This window comes from Chiloscyllium plagiosum, unplaced genomic scaffold (assembly GCF_037043375.1).
Source record: "Chiloscyllium plagiosum isolate Xiang-an unplaced genomic scaffold, Cpla_swu_hap1 HiC_scaffold_27, whole genome shotgun sequence".
NCBI classification, from domain to species: domain Eukaryota; kingdom Metazoa; phylum Chordata; class Chondrichthyes; order Orectolobiformes; family Hemiscylliidae; genus Chiloscyllium; species Chiloscyllium plagiosum.
This window is the reverse complement of record NW_028270165.1, coordinates 1500511-1517803: the sequence shown is the minus strand read 5'-3', so window position 1 is coordinate 1517803 and position 17293 is coordinate 1500511.

Here is a 17293-nt window from a genome sequence, read left to right as displayed (position 1 = left end):
TGGTGCTGTGAGACAGCAGTGCTAACCACTGTTCCACCGTGCCGCCCACTTTCGAACGTGCATGCCGCGTGTCAGACGAAAACCTGAAGTGTTCTGTGGAAACCGGGAGCGTGCTGGGCCCATAACCCAGCGGTCGATGGATCGAAACCATCCTCTGCTATTGCTCAATGTCTCCTTCAGCAGCTTTCCTTTGTAATGGTACTCTATTCTGTATCTTGCCTTCGCACCTACTTCCTGAATATCCTGTATCATACCGATACACTCAGGAAACTCACACGGTTCAAGTAACATGCTTTTTGGAGGTCTGAGTGGTCGTTTCCTGTTCTTCGTCGGTTTCCTATGAACTGATTCGCAAAACCACTTCTTTGAGGTGCCAATGAGCTGATAAAGTTGAAACACATGCCTTGCGGTTTCATCCATTCCCTGCAGTAATTCGCCACGCCGGTTCGGACGTGAATGACAAAAGGATCAGCATGTCACAAACCGTATCACCACTCAGACACAGCCCCTTACTATTAGGACAGATATCACTGATTGTGAATAACCTCAGAGAGAGAAAAGTGGCAGAGAGTCGCCGTGGACTCGATGGGCTGAACGGCTTCTGTCTGGGCGAGAATGATGTTATGTGTTTATGCTGTCCCACTGCCTGTCTCTGGGACAGAGAGGCTGAGGGAGCGACAATGGTTCATTTAACAGTCCCTTCCGTGTTGGACTGCCTGCAGTCCCTCAGCTCAGGGCCGTGGGGATGACTCTCAGTGAGTGAAGGTTTCACTCGGATTCTCTTCATCTTGGACACTTGGGGCTCAGATGTTAACTGCTGCGCGGTCGCAGCGATGAAAGCGATGCCCACTTTGCAATAGACTTCCTGTAAGATTACTGCGTGAAGACGAATTCTAGAAAACCAAGCAGGCTGCACAACAATGTGCTCATATGAATTTACTTGAGGGAAGAGTCCTCGGTGTCCATTTCTCTCTGCCCCGCCAGCACAGCATCTTTCTATCTCTCCGATAACAGACTTTGGAGGAAATTCATCATCAAAGTTACTCACTTCCCACGCATTAGTATAAGTGATACCTCTCACCCCAAGGGATTGAGAGAGAGAGCAGAAGAGCGAATGACTCTTCCCTCCCTCCAGAAAAACGGACAAGTAGAAACAAATTGGTTTAATTATCCGCCAGTGGAGAGAGTCCAGTTCCTGGGAATGAGACAAGCATCAGCGCCCCGGGGACAGAATGACAAGCAGATCTTCTGGAAACACTTTGCTGCTTGCAATTCTTGGAGCAATGTGGAACGTATTTCACACTGAGCAAGTTTCAGCTGGTTCAGAGTCTCTAGTGTACATTGCTGTCTGAGTTTATATTTGCACATCGGCGACATGTCTGCACAACAGCACATGACACTACAGCAGTGAAGATCTTTTGACGTCATTCTCGAACATGCAAGTCACACGCCAGATGGAAAGCTGAATACTTCTCTGGAAAAGCTACCGTGCAATGCAGGGGAATGGCACAGCGGGTGCATGCTGGGATGATAAACCAGAAGCGAAACCATTTTCTCCTATTCACTAAATGTCGCCTTTAGCAGCTTTCCCGTATAACGGCGCTCTGTTCTTTTCCTTGCCTTGTGATTTGCTTCCGAAAACTTCGGGTATCTGAGTTAAATATGTCACATCGATACACAAGTCAAATTTACACAGTTGCTCTGGCACCCTTGTGGAGCTCTGAGTTGTCTTGTCCTATTCTCTGTCAGTGTGTCCTGATCTCGTGTGAAACCTCTTCTCTCAGATGGTAATGAACCGGTGAAGTTGAAACACATGACTTTCTGTTTTTGTTCATTTCCTGCAGTAAAGAAACCAACGCCCGTGTCACAAAAAACTTTCTGCAGGATCGCTGTGTCAAGACAAATTCTGAACACCAAGCAGGCTGCACAAAAATGTACTCATATCAATTTACCTGAGGGAAGAGTCTCCGGTGTCCATTTCTCTCAGTCTCCATCTTTCTGTCTCTCCGTTAACAGGATCTTTGGAACAAGTTCAAAGTTGCCCATTTCCTATGCATGACTGTAACTGACTTATCTTGCCTCAGGTAATAGTGCGAGAGAGCAGAAGAGCGAATGGGCTCTGCCTTCCACCAGCACAGCTTGCAAGTAGAAACGAAATGGTTCAATTATCCACCAGTGGAGAGAGCCCGGTCCCTGGGGACGGGACAAACAGCAGCGTCCTGGGAGCAGGGAGACAGATTGAGAAGCAGATGTTCTTGAAACTCTTGCCAGCTTGCAATTCTGGCAGCAATGTACAATGTATTTCGTACTGAGCAAGTCTCAGCTGCTTCAGGAGGTGGCTGCACCCATGGCTGGTGGCTGGTTAGTCTGGGATATGATTCTAGCTTTGGGTCTTCCAGCGAATGCAGACGTGTGAGAGTTCCTGGGTTCCAATCCAAGGCGAACTCTCATTTCTTAAATTGACCTGAGCAAAAATGCCCAATCAATTTTCTCAAAAAGCCGCTTCGTTAAATAAGATCGCTCTGCCTGAATTAGGGACGGTGCAGAGCTGCCATTGCAGTGAACACGGTGAAGAGAAACACTTGTTCAAAGTGAGAACAAGTATTGCAGATTTTTCGCCCGCGCAATCCGAGTCTGAATGAATCCTCCACTTGTATTACGCTCAATTCTGAGGGTGACACTTCAGGAAGCGGGGAAGTGAAGTGATTGCAGATGGCGCTGAACAGGTTAACGTGAATGGTCCCGTCCTGAGGAATGTCAGCAATGAAGGGAGATTGGAAAGTTTGGGGCAGCTGTCTTTGGAGAACAGAGGGCTGAAAGCTGGTCTGATTGAAGTTTTCCACGTCATGGTAGTTTTAGACAGAGAAAATAATGCAGTGTAAATGCTCCCAGGCCTGAAAGAATCGAGAATGATTTGGCAGAGATTTAAAGTCATCAGGAAAATAAGTAAAAGTGACATTAGGAAGACCGTTTTCGCACAGGGAGTGGGGTCAGTAAATCGCTGTCTGACAGTGACAAAGAGGCAGATTCAATGGACACAAAAGGGAATTCGGTGGGCACGTTCAATGTAACAATGTGCAGATTTACAGGGAGAAGGTGATTCTGAGTGAAATCGGAGTTGGACCAACAGGATACTCCATCACAGCAATGAAGGTGTTTTGACGTCATTCTCGAAGGTACATGCCACAATGCAGATTCAAAACTGAGTATTCCTTTGAATCACGGAGTAATTTGTTTACAGTTATTCAGTTGAGGTGAGTGGAGTTGACCATTGGGAGCCACTCCAGTTGTTAGGTCGAAGCCGTTTTCTCCTGTGTGATAGTCCCACCAGCACTCCAATTTGCTGTGCTTCCAGTCAGTAGATGCAGATTACTATCCGATACTGATACACAGACCACGATGACCCAGCTGTGGTGACAAGCTTGTGAAGATCTGAGTGCTCTTCTCCTGTCCTCTGTCTGGCTGCTATGACCCGAAACATCAAACCTCTCTTCTCCGAGATAGAAATAAACTGGTGAAGGTGAAACACATCAGTTGCGGTGTGTCCCATGCGCAGGAGGCCCTGCAGTAATTCCCCACGCTGTTTCACACAGCAGCATCCTCTCGGTGAATTACTCTTGGCAAAAAAATCGATTGAACCAAATCAGTGTCCGCCACTGGATTTTACTGCCACCGTTTATAAAATTCAGGCTCACCGTTAATGTGGAGAGAAACCGTCAGACTAGAGTTTCCGCTTCTCCTGTTGAGTAAAGATAATTTTAACTGTGTCCAGTGAGAGGAAAGGATTTGCTGTTGGTGGGAAACATTTCTATCTGAACTCGCTATCACTCTCCTAATAGATTGAAACAAAAAGCTGGGGGTCTCTGCATATGTTGTAAAATTATCGGCATTACATTAATTCACACCGCGCTGTCATCAACTGAACGAAGCGGCTGCCCAGAGGTAGGCGGCTGTGTTTAAATCCCGTGATGAACTGGGGGAGCTGAGCATTTACTCAAACAATGGGCACACCACCTCCCTGACACAGTGTTCACAAATCAAACTGACAGCAAAGCTTCACGTGTGATCGAAAATTTCCGCAAAGAAGATTTGGCTCAACCGATATCCGGAGTGAACGTACTCCTTTCTTGATTTGAAATATAAGAAGATGACGTCAGTGAGCCTGACGTGATTCGAACACACAACCTTTTGATTTGGAGTCAGACGTGCTACCGTTGCGCCACAATCTCATGCATGGCCCAGAACCTCTACTCATGCTTAAGGGAAGTGATCGCACAGCAATGACTTTACGTTATGAGTAACAACGGAGATCAACAGTTCATGTGTGTTCTGTCTCTGCCCCCTCTCCTTCTGTCTCTCGAAGTAATTTCCAACTCTGCCTCAATAAAAAGGTGAAAGAACTGTGGATGCTGTATATCAGAAACAAAAAACAGCAGTTGCCGGTGACCCTTCCACAGAACTGATGGTGATTGGGAAAATGTTGGTTAAAATGCTGGAGATATTGTGGGAGGAAGGCGGATGCAGTTAATGATAGATCAGGACAGAGCTTCAAGCGAGGGAAGAACTGTGGACAGGAAAGGGAGTTGATAACGATCTGCGTGGGAGGATGAATGGAGACTGTTCGTGGCTAAGAATAGGTAGTGTGTAATGACAGACTATGTGATAACAAGGCTTGGTGTGTGTGGAAGGGACGAGGATACTATGGATTTCAGGCCCGAGAATTATTGAATTCGATATTGGGAACAGAGGGATGTAAGGTCTCCAAGTGAAATATTCGGTGCTCTTCGTTCTGCTGGTGCTGAGCTTCGCTGGAACACAGCAAACCTGAGACAGAGATGTTGGCCAGGGAACAGGGTGGGGTGTGGAATTGGCAGGCAACTGGAAGCTCAGGGTCTTTTTTGCAGGTAGAACGTAGATGTTCTGTGCAGCAGTCACCCAGTTTATGCTTCGTTTTCCCCAATGTCGATGAGACCACATTACGAGCAGCAACTGCAGTCGACTGGGTTGTGGGAAGTGCAGGTCAAGTGCTGCTTCACCTGGAAGTTAAGTTTGGACCCTTGGATAGAGAGGAGGGAGCAGATACATGGGCTGGTGTCAGACATTCGGCAGTTGCAGGGGAAAGTGCCGTTGGTCTATTGCGGTGGGAATGGGGTTAGGCTTGGAGGGAATGAAGGAAGACTGGACCCAAGGTATAACTCCTGCCCATTTACCTATCTGCCAAATAGAGGAATTTGTTAAGTGTGTACAAGGAAATTTTCTAATTCACAATGTGGATGTACATACTGGCGAGGGTGCAAAACCTAAGGGCCAGTAACCATAATTCTATTAACTTTAGAACAGTGATTGAAAATAATATATCAGATCTAAATGTTGAAGTTCTAAATTGGAGGAAGACTCAGGTATTAGGCAAGATCTTTCAAAAGCTGATTGGGGGCAGATGTTCGCAGGTCAAAGGACTGCTGGAAAATGGGAAGCCTTAAAATATGAGATAACAAGAGTCCAGACGCAGTATATTCCTGATTCGGAGATGCCGGTGTTGGACTGGGGTGTACAAAGTTATAACATCACACCACACCAGGTTATAGTCCAACAGGTTTACTTGGAAGCACACTAGCTTTCGGAGCGACGCTCCTTCATCAGGTGATTGTCTGATGCAGGGAAGGAAAGGCTGGTAGGTTTGGGAATGCTGGATGACGAGAGAAAATGAGATTTTGGTTAAGATAAAGAAGGATGGTATATATCAGGTATCGGCAGAGAGATCGAGTGAATCCTTAGAGTATAAAGGCAGTACGAGCATACTTAAGAGGGAAATCATGAGGGCAAAAAAGGGGACATGAGATAGCTTTGGCAAATAGAGTCATGGATAACCCAAATGGTTTTTATAAATACATTAAGGACAAAAGGATAACAAGGGAGAGAATAGGGCCACTCAAAGATCAGCAAGGCGGCCTTTGTGTGGAGCTGCAGTAGATGGGGGGCGGGGGGGTGGGGGGGGGTGGGGGGTTGCGAGATACTGAACGGATATTGTGCATGAGTGTTTACTGTAGAGAAGGGCATGGAAGATCTAGAATGTGAGAAAGTAGATGGTGACATGTTGAAAAAATGCCCATATTACAGATGAGAAATTGCTGGATATCTAGACATGCATAAAAGTGGATAATTCCCAAGGACCTGATCAGGAGTACCCTAGAACTCTGTGGGAAACTGGGGAAGTGATTGTTGGGCCTCTTACTGAGATATTTCTATCATCAATAGTCACAGGTGAGGTGCCGGAAGACTAGAGGGTGGCTAATGTGATGCCACTATTTAAGAAAGGTGGTAAGGAAAAGCCAGGGAACTATGGACCAGTAAACCTGACATCCGTGATGGGCAAGTTTTTGGAGAGAATCCTAAGAGACAGGATTTGCATGTATTTGGAAAGGCAAGAATTGATTATGGATAGTTAGCATGGCTTCATGCTTGGGAAATCATGTCTCATGAACATGATTGGGTTTTTTGAAGAAGTAACAAAGTGGATTGATGAGGGCAGAGCGATGGACGTGATCTATATGGACTTCAGGAAGGCGATCATCAACGTTGCTCATGGGAGACTGGTGAGCAAAGTTTAATCAAGGCATGCAGGGACAACTCGCCATTTGGATACAGAACTGGCTAGCAGGCGGAGGGTTGCTTTTCAGACTGAAGGCCTGTGACCAATGGTGTGTCACAAGGATTGATGCTGGATCCGCTACTTTTTGTCATTTATATAAATGATTTGTATGTAAACGGAGGAGGTATAGTTAGCAAGTTTGTAGATGACACCAAAATTGGAGGTGTAGTGGACAGTAAGGAAGGTTACCTCAGATCACAACGGGACCTTGATCAGATGGGCCAATGGGCTGAGGAATGGCAGTTGGAGGTTAATGTGGATAAATGTGAGGTGCTGCATTTTGGAAAATCAAATCAGAGCATGACTTTTACACTTAATGGTAAGTTCATTGGAAGTGTTGCTGAACAAAGAGACCTTGGAGTTCAGGTTGATAGTTCCTTAAAAGTAGAGACTCAGGCAGATTGGATAGTACAGAAGGCGTTTGGTGTGGTTTCCTTTGTTGGTCAGAGCATCGAGGATAGATGTTGGGAGCTCATGTTGCCACTGTACAGAACATTGGTCAGGCCACGTTTGGAATATTTCATGTAATTTTGGTCTGCTTCCTATCGGAAAGATGTTGTGAAACTAGAAAAGGTGTAGAAATGATTTACAGGGATATTGTCAGGGTTGGAGGTTGGAGGGTAGGAAGGTTTTATGGGTATTTGAGCCAAGTGCTGGCAAATGGGACTAGATTAGGTTAGGATATCTGGGCTGCATGGATGAGTTGGACCGAAGGGTCTGTTTCCGTGCTGTACATCTGTGTCACTCTGTGAGACTCCATGGGATTCTCTGCCCAAGAGAGCAGTTGAGACAGCTTCATGAAGTTTATTGAAGACGCAGTTGGATGGGTTTTTGCATGGTAGGGGAATTAAGGGTAGTCGGGATTGTGCAGGTTGTTGGAGCTGTGATCTTAATGAATGACGGAGCAGGCTTGTCCAAATGGTCTACTCCTGCTTCTGTTACTTTGAATCTGTAACACTGCATTTCCCGCGGCAGTAGTTTTCCCACGGCACAAAGGAGGTTTTCTAAAGTATATTTAAACCCCTTGCTTTGCTTGAACTCAAACTGTATTGACTTGGAGGAGAGTGGGATTTGCAAAGTGCCCTCCCCTCCACATGTGCCTCAACTGCAGGACAGCTGTCCGGCCCGCCCTCCATTGTTGACGTCACAATGCGGATGCAGCCCTGTCAGTTTCAGAGTGAAACTCCCTCCCTCTGGGCAACATCTGGGAGCAAAGCAATGTCTCCCCCTTTCCATATACCATCCTCCAGCAGCGGGGGGGGGGGGGGCGGGATTGGGGAAGGGGAGGTAGGGGTGGGTGAAACACTGTTCACTTGTAGCAACTGGAGTTAATCCAGGGAGGGAGCAGACACTCCAAAGGTGCTCAAATACCTTTTATCTCTCTTAAAGCTATTTTCCTTGTGTATTCCCTCAGTTTGGCACGTATACAGTTTGCACCCTAGAAAAGGATGGCTCCTTTCCTCATGTTCACAACTAAAAGGTTAGATTCTCAAGAAACTGAGCAGCATTTAAAGGATTGGCACATTGCTCAAACAAACGTAGGTCGCATGGGGCATGTGGCTCGTTGGTCTAGGGGTATGATTCTCGCTTCGGGTCTTCTGATGCCTGGGCATGCGAGAGATACCGGGTTCAAATCCCGGACGAGCCCTTGTTTCTTGCACTTCCTTGTGCAAAAATGGCCAGTCAATACTCTCAAAAAGCCGCTTCATTAAACGAGATACCGTTCGAATGAACGCGGCAAGGGCAGCACTTATTCAAAGAGAATACGTGCTTTACTTCACACAGAGGGTGGTGGGCGTTTGGAACGCATTGCCAGCAGACGTAGTAGATTCATTTAAGATGCGTCTGGATAAATGCATGAGTGGGTGGGGAGTAGAGGGATACAGATGCTTAGGAATTGACCGACAGGTTTAGACAGTACATTTGGAACGGCTCAAGCTTGAAGGGCCTGTTCCTGGGCTGTAAACTTTCTTTCTTCTATATGGTGTATATCTGATATTGTTGGCTGTTGTAAAAGTTTCTTTGTAATTATTAGTCACCTTCTAATGTAGTAATGGAGTTACGTCCTTTTTTGTCATATTTTTTATTTAATAGGTCAGCAGGAAGTCATTCAGCAATTTTACTGCCTTTCTTTTCTCAAGCAGCCTGAACATTTCATTTTCATATCCTTGATTCAGCTCCATTTCCAGCATCTTTGTAGGCAGTTTGTTCCATGTTATTATCACTGAAATGAAGTTTTCGTCTATGCACAGCTAAGCCGATCTGGCTGCATGAGGGTTTTCAGGTTTCTGTGGCCTGGATAATATGTGATCAGCAGACATCTCTCAATCTGCAGGAATTGACACCAATGTTATGTTCATTAACTGTACTGACAGTGATCACTTCTTTTGTGATTTTTCTTTGCAGGAAGAAGTGCAGAAAGAAATCTGAAAACAAATGATACATCAACTTCTGACAGAGCCACTTGATTCATTGGGACTTGAATATCAGCAGCCATTCCAATCAAGAAGGCATGTTTGCTTTTGTTTATTTGAGAGATTTTGGACAGTCCTGTTGCAGGAAGAATACTGAGACACCGAGTGAGGGAGATTCAGTGCGCTGACTGTGAAAAGTGCTTCAAACCATTTACTCATCTTGGAGGAATCAAAGTTTCACGCCTCAAGGTGGGAAAGGCTATGTACCCGTTCAGTTTGTAATTTCAATCCCAGAGCAACACAAGGAAAGCTCCCTCCAAAGGAGAAACCTTGGAAATGTGGGGTCTTTGGGAAAGGATTCCCTTCCCCAACCCTGCTGGAAACCCACAGACGCATTCACACCGGGAGAGGCCATTCACCTGCTCAGTGTGTGGGAAGGGCTTCAGTCGGATCAGCCATCAGCAGACGCATGAGTGAGTCCACAAGGGAGAGAAGCCATTCATATGCCCCATGTGCAGGCGGGGTTTCACTCAGTCAGCTGCACTGCTGACCCACCAGTGGGTCCACCCTGGAGAGAGGCCATTCACCTGCTGTAAGTGCCGGAAGGGATTCACCTGCTCCTCCCACCTGCGGAGGCACCAGTGAGTTCACGCGCCATCACAGGGGGGTTGAAGGAGCGATGGTCGAGTGCCAAGTGCCTATGCACGAAACGTCGATTCTCCTGCTCCTTGGATGCTGCCAGACCACCACACTCTCGACTCTGATCTCCAGCATCTGCATTTTTCACTTTCTCCTCGAGGGCAAGGTTGGACTTGTCTTTTATTCACTCATTCACTCCTTACAGCCTGTCCTTTGTTGTGGCCTAACTGCACATACATCAATGCAAGTTTCAGAAAGATTTTTGCAGCTTTACTTTTGAAAAAAATAACATTCTTCCCGACTGTAACGAAGTTTCTGAATATTTGGTTTTAGTTATTCTCAATTTTAAAAATCAGCTATTTCTCACATGCCGTGTTTCCCAGGTAAAGTCATTACCATCCATTCTCTCTCTTCCCTGAGAAAGACTTCATACAGCGATCAAAGAGGGCTGAGGCACGAGAAAGGACGATTGTGGGGGTGGAGGGGGTGAAGGGGTGGCTGGTGGTGGTGGAGAAGGGAGGAAAATTGACAGGGGAACAGACTGGTGTTCAGAGGGTTGGGGGAGAGAATAGAGGGTGCAGTGTGAGGAGAGAGAATAGGCAGGGGGCAATGGATGGGGAGAAAATGGACAGGGGGGCAGAATGTGAAGAGAGTGACAGCACAAATGCCACCTTCTCCAGGACTCGTGTCAGTGTCCCACGAACTGGAACCCACTCCTCCCACATTTCGCAAAATACGCGTGGCCAAGGCAGTGGAACCATATCATCCCTACAGGCCATTCACACCGACCTTCCCAACAGCATCCCACTGAGACTCACTCGTTTATGCTACAGCCCTGCAGTTCCCCATGGCTATTTCCTGACGAAGGGTTTTGCCCGAAACGTCGAGTCTCCTGCTCCTCGGATGCTCCCTAACCTGCTGAGCTATTCCAGCTCCACACTCTCGACCCTAATCTCCAGCATCTGCAGTCCTCACTTTCGCCCAGTAAGGGGTGAATGTTCTATTCCTAGTCTTATGGATCTTTCAAAATCTTTCCCACACACCCTAAACCTTTACCCTCTAGTTTTGGAATACCTCTAACCTGGGGAAAAGACAGAAACGTTGACCAGCCAGACAAAATGCAAAAGAAATAAAATGTCGAGGCACAGGGGAAAAAAATCGGCAAAATAAAATAGCTTCGGCATTTTTCTTTCGTATTCGCATTTGGACGCTTAATATTTGTCATGATCGTGAGGTGCCCGTGTTGAACTAAAGTGTACGAAGTTAAAAATCACACAACACCAGGTTACAGTCCAATAGGCTTGTTTGGAAGCACTAGCTTTCGGAGCGCTGTTACTTCATCAGGTGGTTGTGGAATATAAGATCATAAATTCTGTGTCTTACGATGTTATACTCTACAATCAGCAGATGAAGGAGCAGGGCTCCGAAAGCTAGTGCTTCCAAATAAGTCTGTTGGACTATCACCAGGTGCTTTGTGATTTTTAACTTTAAAATTTGGAACAAATTCCTGCACACTGAGCATGCTCCACGGTGTCAGCAAGCACTGCGCATACTCTTGGGTGTCCGCAGAAACGGCGCGCGAGCTACTTTCCATGGAGCAGTGGAGAACCGGAAGGAGTCTGGTCCTCCTGCCAATCAGAGCCGGCCATTGTGGAAATGCAGAGGTTGGACCGTGAGCTCTGAAGCTGCTGCTGCTGCTCTTTTCTCTCTGCATAAGGTTAAACTTCACCCCAGACTGTAACTTCCTTCCTCTGTCTAACATTTGTGAGTACAACAGTGTTTATCACCACGTTTTCATTCTGGGGTTCAAGAGTGAACCGAGGTAGCGGCCAGACTCTGGAAAAGTTGATCCAGGTCTGTGTGTCAACTTGCAAACACATGGAAAATGCAGTCCCACATTGTGAAGTTATAGCCTTTGCAGTGTAAAAAAATAGCAGGAAGGAGGTGCATTGTTTAAATGGTGATATGTTGAGATGTGGCGAAAGTGAGATGATGGAGATCAGAGTCGAATATTGTGGCGCTGTAAAACCACAGTAGGTCAGGCAGCAACTGAGGACGAGGAGAGTCGACGTTTCGGGCACGAGCCCTTCATCAGGAGTGATGTGTGGATAGACAAAGGGCCCTCAGTGTCATTCCACACCAGTCACTGCCAGTTGTCAGAAAGTGCAGCAAGCAATGAGCAAAGCAAGTGGTATATCAGCAAGAGGAATTGAGTTCAGAAGTGGGGATGTCTTCCTGCAGTTAGGTCGGTTAGTGAATGTATTCAAGGCTGAGTTCATGTGACTTTGAAGAACAAAGAAGTTATGGGAGAATGCAAGAAAATGGTTTTAAAACCAGTACAGAACAGTTACAGAGTCATACAGCACAGAAACAGACCACTCAGTCGAACTAGTCCATTCTGGCGGCGTTCTGAAACTAAACTAGTCCCACCTGCCAATGATTGGCCTATATCCCTCCGAACCTTTCCTATTCATGTACTTATCCAAATGTCTTTTAAACATTGTAACTGTACCTGCATCCAGCAACTCCACTGGACGTTGATTCCTCACACGAACTACTCTTTATCTTTAAAAAAAAATGTGCCCCTCATGTCTTTTTAAAATATTTCTTTCCTCACCTTCAAAATATGCTCCCTAATGTTGAAACATCCACACTCGGGTAAGAATACCTGCCGTTCACCTCATCTATACCTCTCATGATTTTATAATCCTCTCTAAGGTCACCTCTCAACCTCTGATGCTCCAGTGCAAAAAGTCCCAGCCTATCCATCTTGATGCAGGTATATTTATATCCAGTTATGAACTGTTCAATGCTGGTGCCAGCTGGAAAGACAAATGACCTATTCCTGCTTCCAATTCTCTCACTGTGTCTAGGACAGCAAGAGACCATACAACATAGGTGCAGAAATTAAACCATTTAGTCCATCAGATCTGCTCCACCATTCAATCACGGCTTATACGTTTCTCAACCCCATTTTGGAATATGGATTTTGGAAAGGCAGATCAGGGCAGGATCTACACATTTATTGGGGAGTGTTGTTGAATAAACATACCATTGAGTGCTGGTTCATAGTGGAGTCGCAGGTAGACAGGATAGCAAAGAAGGTGTTGATATATTTGCTTTTATAGGTCAGTGCATTTCAATACAGATGTTGGGAGGTCATGTTGCGGCTGTACAGGACATTGATTAGGCCACTTTTGGAATACTGCATTCGGTTCTGGTTTCCCTGCTACAGGAAAAGTGTTACGAACCTTTGCAAGGATTTGGAAAAGATTTACAAGGGTATTGCCAGAGTTGGGGGGTTTGATCTATATGGAGAGGCTGAATAGGCTGGGCTGTTTTCTCTGGATCATTGGGGGCTGAGGGGTGACTTTATAAAAGTTCATAAGGCGCATGGATAGGGTGAATAGCCAAAATCTTTTCCCCAGAGAAGGGGAGTCCAAAACTAGAGGTCATAGGTCTGAGGTGAGAGGGTAAATATTTAAAAGGAACTTTACAGGCACCTTTCTCACGCAGAGGGTGTTGTGTGTATAGAATGAGCTGCCAGAGGAAGTGGTGGAGACTGGTATAATTAAAGCATTTCAAAAGGCATCTGGTAATAGGGAGAATTGAGAGGGGAAGGGGTTATGTGCTGACAAATGAGACGATGTTAATTTGGGATATCTGGTCAGCACGGACAATTTGGACTGAAGGAAAGCAGAAGTGTCATTGTGAAGACTGGACTTTCAGAGCAAGTTTCAAACATGTTTTGTCCATACTGGGAGCAGAACCTACAATGAAATCTTTCATTTGTGAGACAGCAACTGAGTGAGTGAGGACATTCAGGATATTGGTGGAAAGTGGGAATTTGTTGCAATGTGGAGTTGAAGTGATTTAAGTAAAGTGTGCTGAGCAGGGAGCCTAGTGAAGGGTTAGGTGAGTTTTTGTTTTAAACTGCTCATTTCTTTCAGCCTCCAACATTGTATTTCCAGTGCTGTCCATCAGTGGGATTGGTGAATCAGTAACTGGTATCGTTAGAAGCCTTACGACTTTCAGTACTGCAGGTATAGCATTGTCTCATCAGCTTTGTAAAGGTTACTGGCAGCAGCGGGGGGTGTGGGCTGGGATTCACGAGAAATGATTAAGCAGTTAGATAACACACGTACAAGAGGGCAGGGTGGGACTTGTCTTTCGATTTGCAGAAGGTGGGAGGTTCTGGTGCTGCAGTCAATGGCAAACACAACTGCGGTAAATCATAGAATCAATACAGCGTGGAAGCAGGCCATTCATCCCATCAAGTCCACACTGACCCATCCGATGAGCATGCCACCCAGACCCACCCTATCAAGTCGTTTCTGCCGGTGAGTGAGACTCGGTCCCAAGATTAGGGGGAGTAGGTTTAAGACAGAGGAGAAGGAACTGCTTTTCCCAGAGAGTGGTGAATCTATGGAATTCTCTGCTCAAAGAAGCAGAAGAAGCAGCTATATTCAAGACATAGTTCGATGGGATTTTGTATGGTAGGTGAATTTAGGATAGTCAGGATAATGCAGGTACGAGGAGCTGAGACGATGGATAGATGAGCCATGATCCTTATGAATGGTGGAGTAGCTCAATGGACCAAATGACCTACTCCTGCTTCTATTACTGCAAATGTATAAACATGCATTTTTTATGGACAATCCGTATCAAGGCAGGTGAGCAATGTAGTGATGTGGAAATGAACATCAGAGAATGATAGAAAGGGACACGGAAAGTAAATGTCCCAGTCCAAAGATGTGCAGGTCAGGTCAAATGACCATGCTAAATTGTCCATAGTGTTAGGTTCATTAATCAGAAAGAAATGGGTCTGGGTGGGTTACTCTTCAGGGTGTCGGTGTGGACTTGTTGGGCCGAAGGGCCTGTTTCCACACTGTAGGGAATCGAATCTAATCAATCAAAACTGGATTCTACAGAACACAAGAATTGAAACTGAAGACTGTATGGCTGAATGTGTGCTGCAATGTTACACAACTGAATGAATTGACTGCACACATTGAAGAGAATAATTATGATCTGAGACTCCAAACAGGGACGTGGCTTCAGGATGACAAGGATTGGATCTGAATATTGAGGGGGTACGTGGCATTCAAGTTGAATAGGAAGCGAGGTAAAGGTAGAGGGTTGGCACTGCTAATCAAAGCACTAATAACAAATCTGGTGTCAGCTCGGATTTCAGGTCCTGATTTCTCTGTCCCCTTCTCCCTGTTCCCACAGAGTAAGATGTCTGTTCTCAGCTCAGCTGGCTTTCTGCTGAAACTTTGAGCCCCTTTTACACCTTCCAGAGCAATAAAACATTCAGTCGATCAAGGCCCAATCCACAATATTCTCAGCCTGACAACCATCCAGACTGAGAGAGTCATCGGAGCAGGGAATAAAACAAGAAAAATGAAACAAAATTAGACATAAATGCACATTTGGTGCTTAAAGTGTGTTCATTAGATAGTAAACCAGAATTAGGGGTCTCCCAGGATTCTTATCATCCCCTGCTTGAGGAATTCTCTCTCCCTAACAATATTTACATCAACAGAAATAAAGCATCTGTTATCAAATAGACATAGAGATATACAGCACGGAAATAGACTTTTTGATCCAACACATCCATGCTGACAAGATGTCCTATATAAATCTAGTGTCCCATTTGCCAGCATTTGGCCCATATCCCTCCAAACCTTTCCTATTCACACATCCATCCAGATGCCTTTTAAATGTTGTAGTTGTACCAGCCTCCACCACTTCCTCCAGCCTATTTACTCTATTCCTGCCCCTCATGATTTTATAAATGTCCATAAGATCACCCCTCAGCCTCCGACATTCCAGGGAAGCAGCCCCATCCTATTCAGGCTCTCCTTCTTCCACAAACTCTCCAACCCTGGCGACATCCTTTTCAATCTTTTCTGCACACTTTCAAGTTTCACAACATCGTTCCTATCCTATAGTAGGGAGACCAGAATCGAATGCCATAATCCAAAAGTGGCCGAACCAATGTCCTGTACAGCTACAACATGACCTCCCAACTCCTGTACCCATTCAATGAGACAAATGGCCTCTTTCTGCACTGCAGCGATTTAATGATTTGATTTTGTATCAGAGTCAATTTCAGTCACTATCTCTGGTTTATGGTGTGTCAGGGTGGGATCGCTGGTACCAGAATTGCATGCAATACTCCAAACGTGGCCTAACCAATGTCTTCTACAGTCGCAACATAACCTCCCGACTCCTGCACTCAGTGCACTGACCAATAAAGGCAGGTATATCAAACACCTTCTTCACTTTGCTGTCTATGTGCGACTCCCCTTTCAAGGAACTGTGAACTTACCATCGAGTCAAGCAGCATGATCATGGACCTTTGGTCCAACTAGTCCATGCCAACGATAATCCCAAACTAAATCAGTCTCTCCTGCCTGCTGTTGGCCTGTATCCCTCCAAACCTTTCCTATTCATGTACTAAAACAAATGTCTTTTTATTGTACCCGCATCCACCGCTTCCTGAGGAAGTTCATTCCACACATCAACCACCCTCTGTGTAAAATTAGTATTTGAATGGCAAGGATGAAGTTGAATTGAAATGGTTCATTAAAATCAACAGCTTCTACCAAACCCCCTACAATAGGTATGGTAGCAACTCCAACTCTGGAGTCTCTCAAATCGATATTTCCATGGAGTGGAGGGGGGAGTAAAGTGTTGGATTCACAGAGGTGGGCGTCTTCTGAGAGTGTAAAGCTAAAATTAAACCCCGTGCTTTGCTTGAACTCAAACCGCATTGACGTGGAGAAGAGCGAAAGGAGTTTGCAAAGTGTCCTCCCCTCCCCATGTGCCTCAGCTGCAGGGCAGCGCAGGAGCAGTGCGCCCCCCCCCCACCCCATTGTGGACGTCACAACGTGGAGGTAGCCCTGTCAATTTCAGAGTGAAACTCCCTCCCTCTGGGTAATATCTGGGAGCAAAGCAAGGTCTCTCCCTTTCCATTCCTCATCCTGGGAGGAGGGGGAGAGAGAGGCGTGGCGGGGTGTGGTGTGGGGTGGAGACTGTTCACTTGTAGCAACTGGAGTGACTCCATGGATGGAGCAGGCTCTCCAAAGGTGCTCAGATGCTCTCTGTCCCTCTCAAAGGTATTTTCCTTGTGTATTCCCTCAGTTTGGCACGTAGAGAGTTTGCACCCTGGAAAAGGTTTACTTCTTTCCTCATGTTCAGAATTATAAGGGTAGTTTCTCATGGAACTGAGCAGTATTTAAGGGATTGGCACATTGATTTCAAATGTCGACATCTGTTGCTTCATATGGTGTATATCTGATATTATTGGCTGTTATAAAAACTTTGTGACTATGATTTTTCACCTTCTAATGCAGTAATAGAGTTACGTTCTATATCTCTTGTCTCTTTTTTATTTACAAGGACAGCAGGAAGTCATTCAGTAACTTCACTGGCTTTCTTTTCCCAAGCAGCCTTGACATTTCATTATCATATTCGTGATTCAGCTCCATTTCCAGCACCTTTGTCAACAGCTTGTTCCAGGTTATTGCGATCTAAATTAAGTTGTCCTCCATACACACTTAAGGCTATCATGTTGCATGAGGGT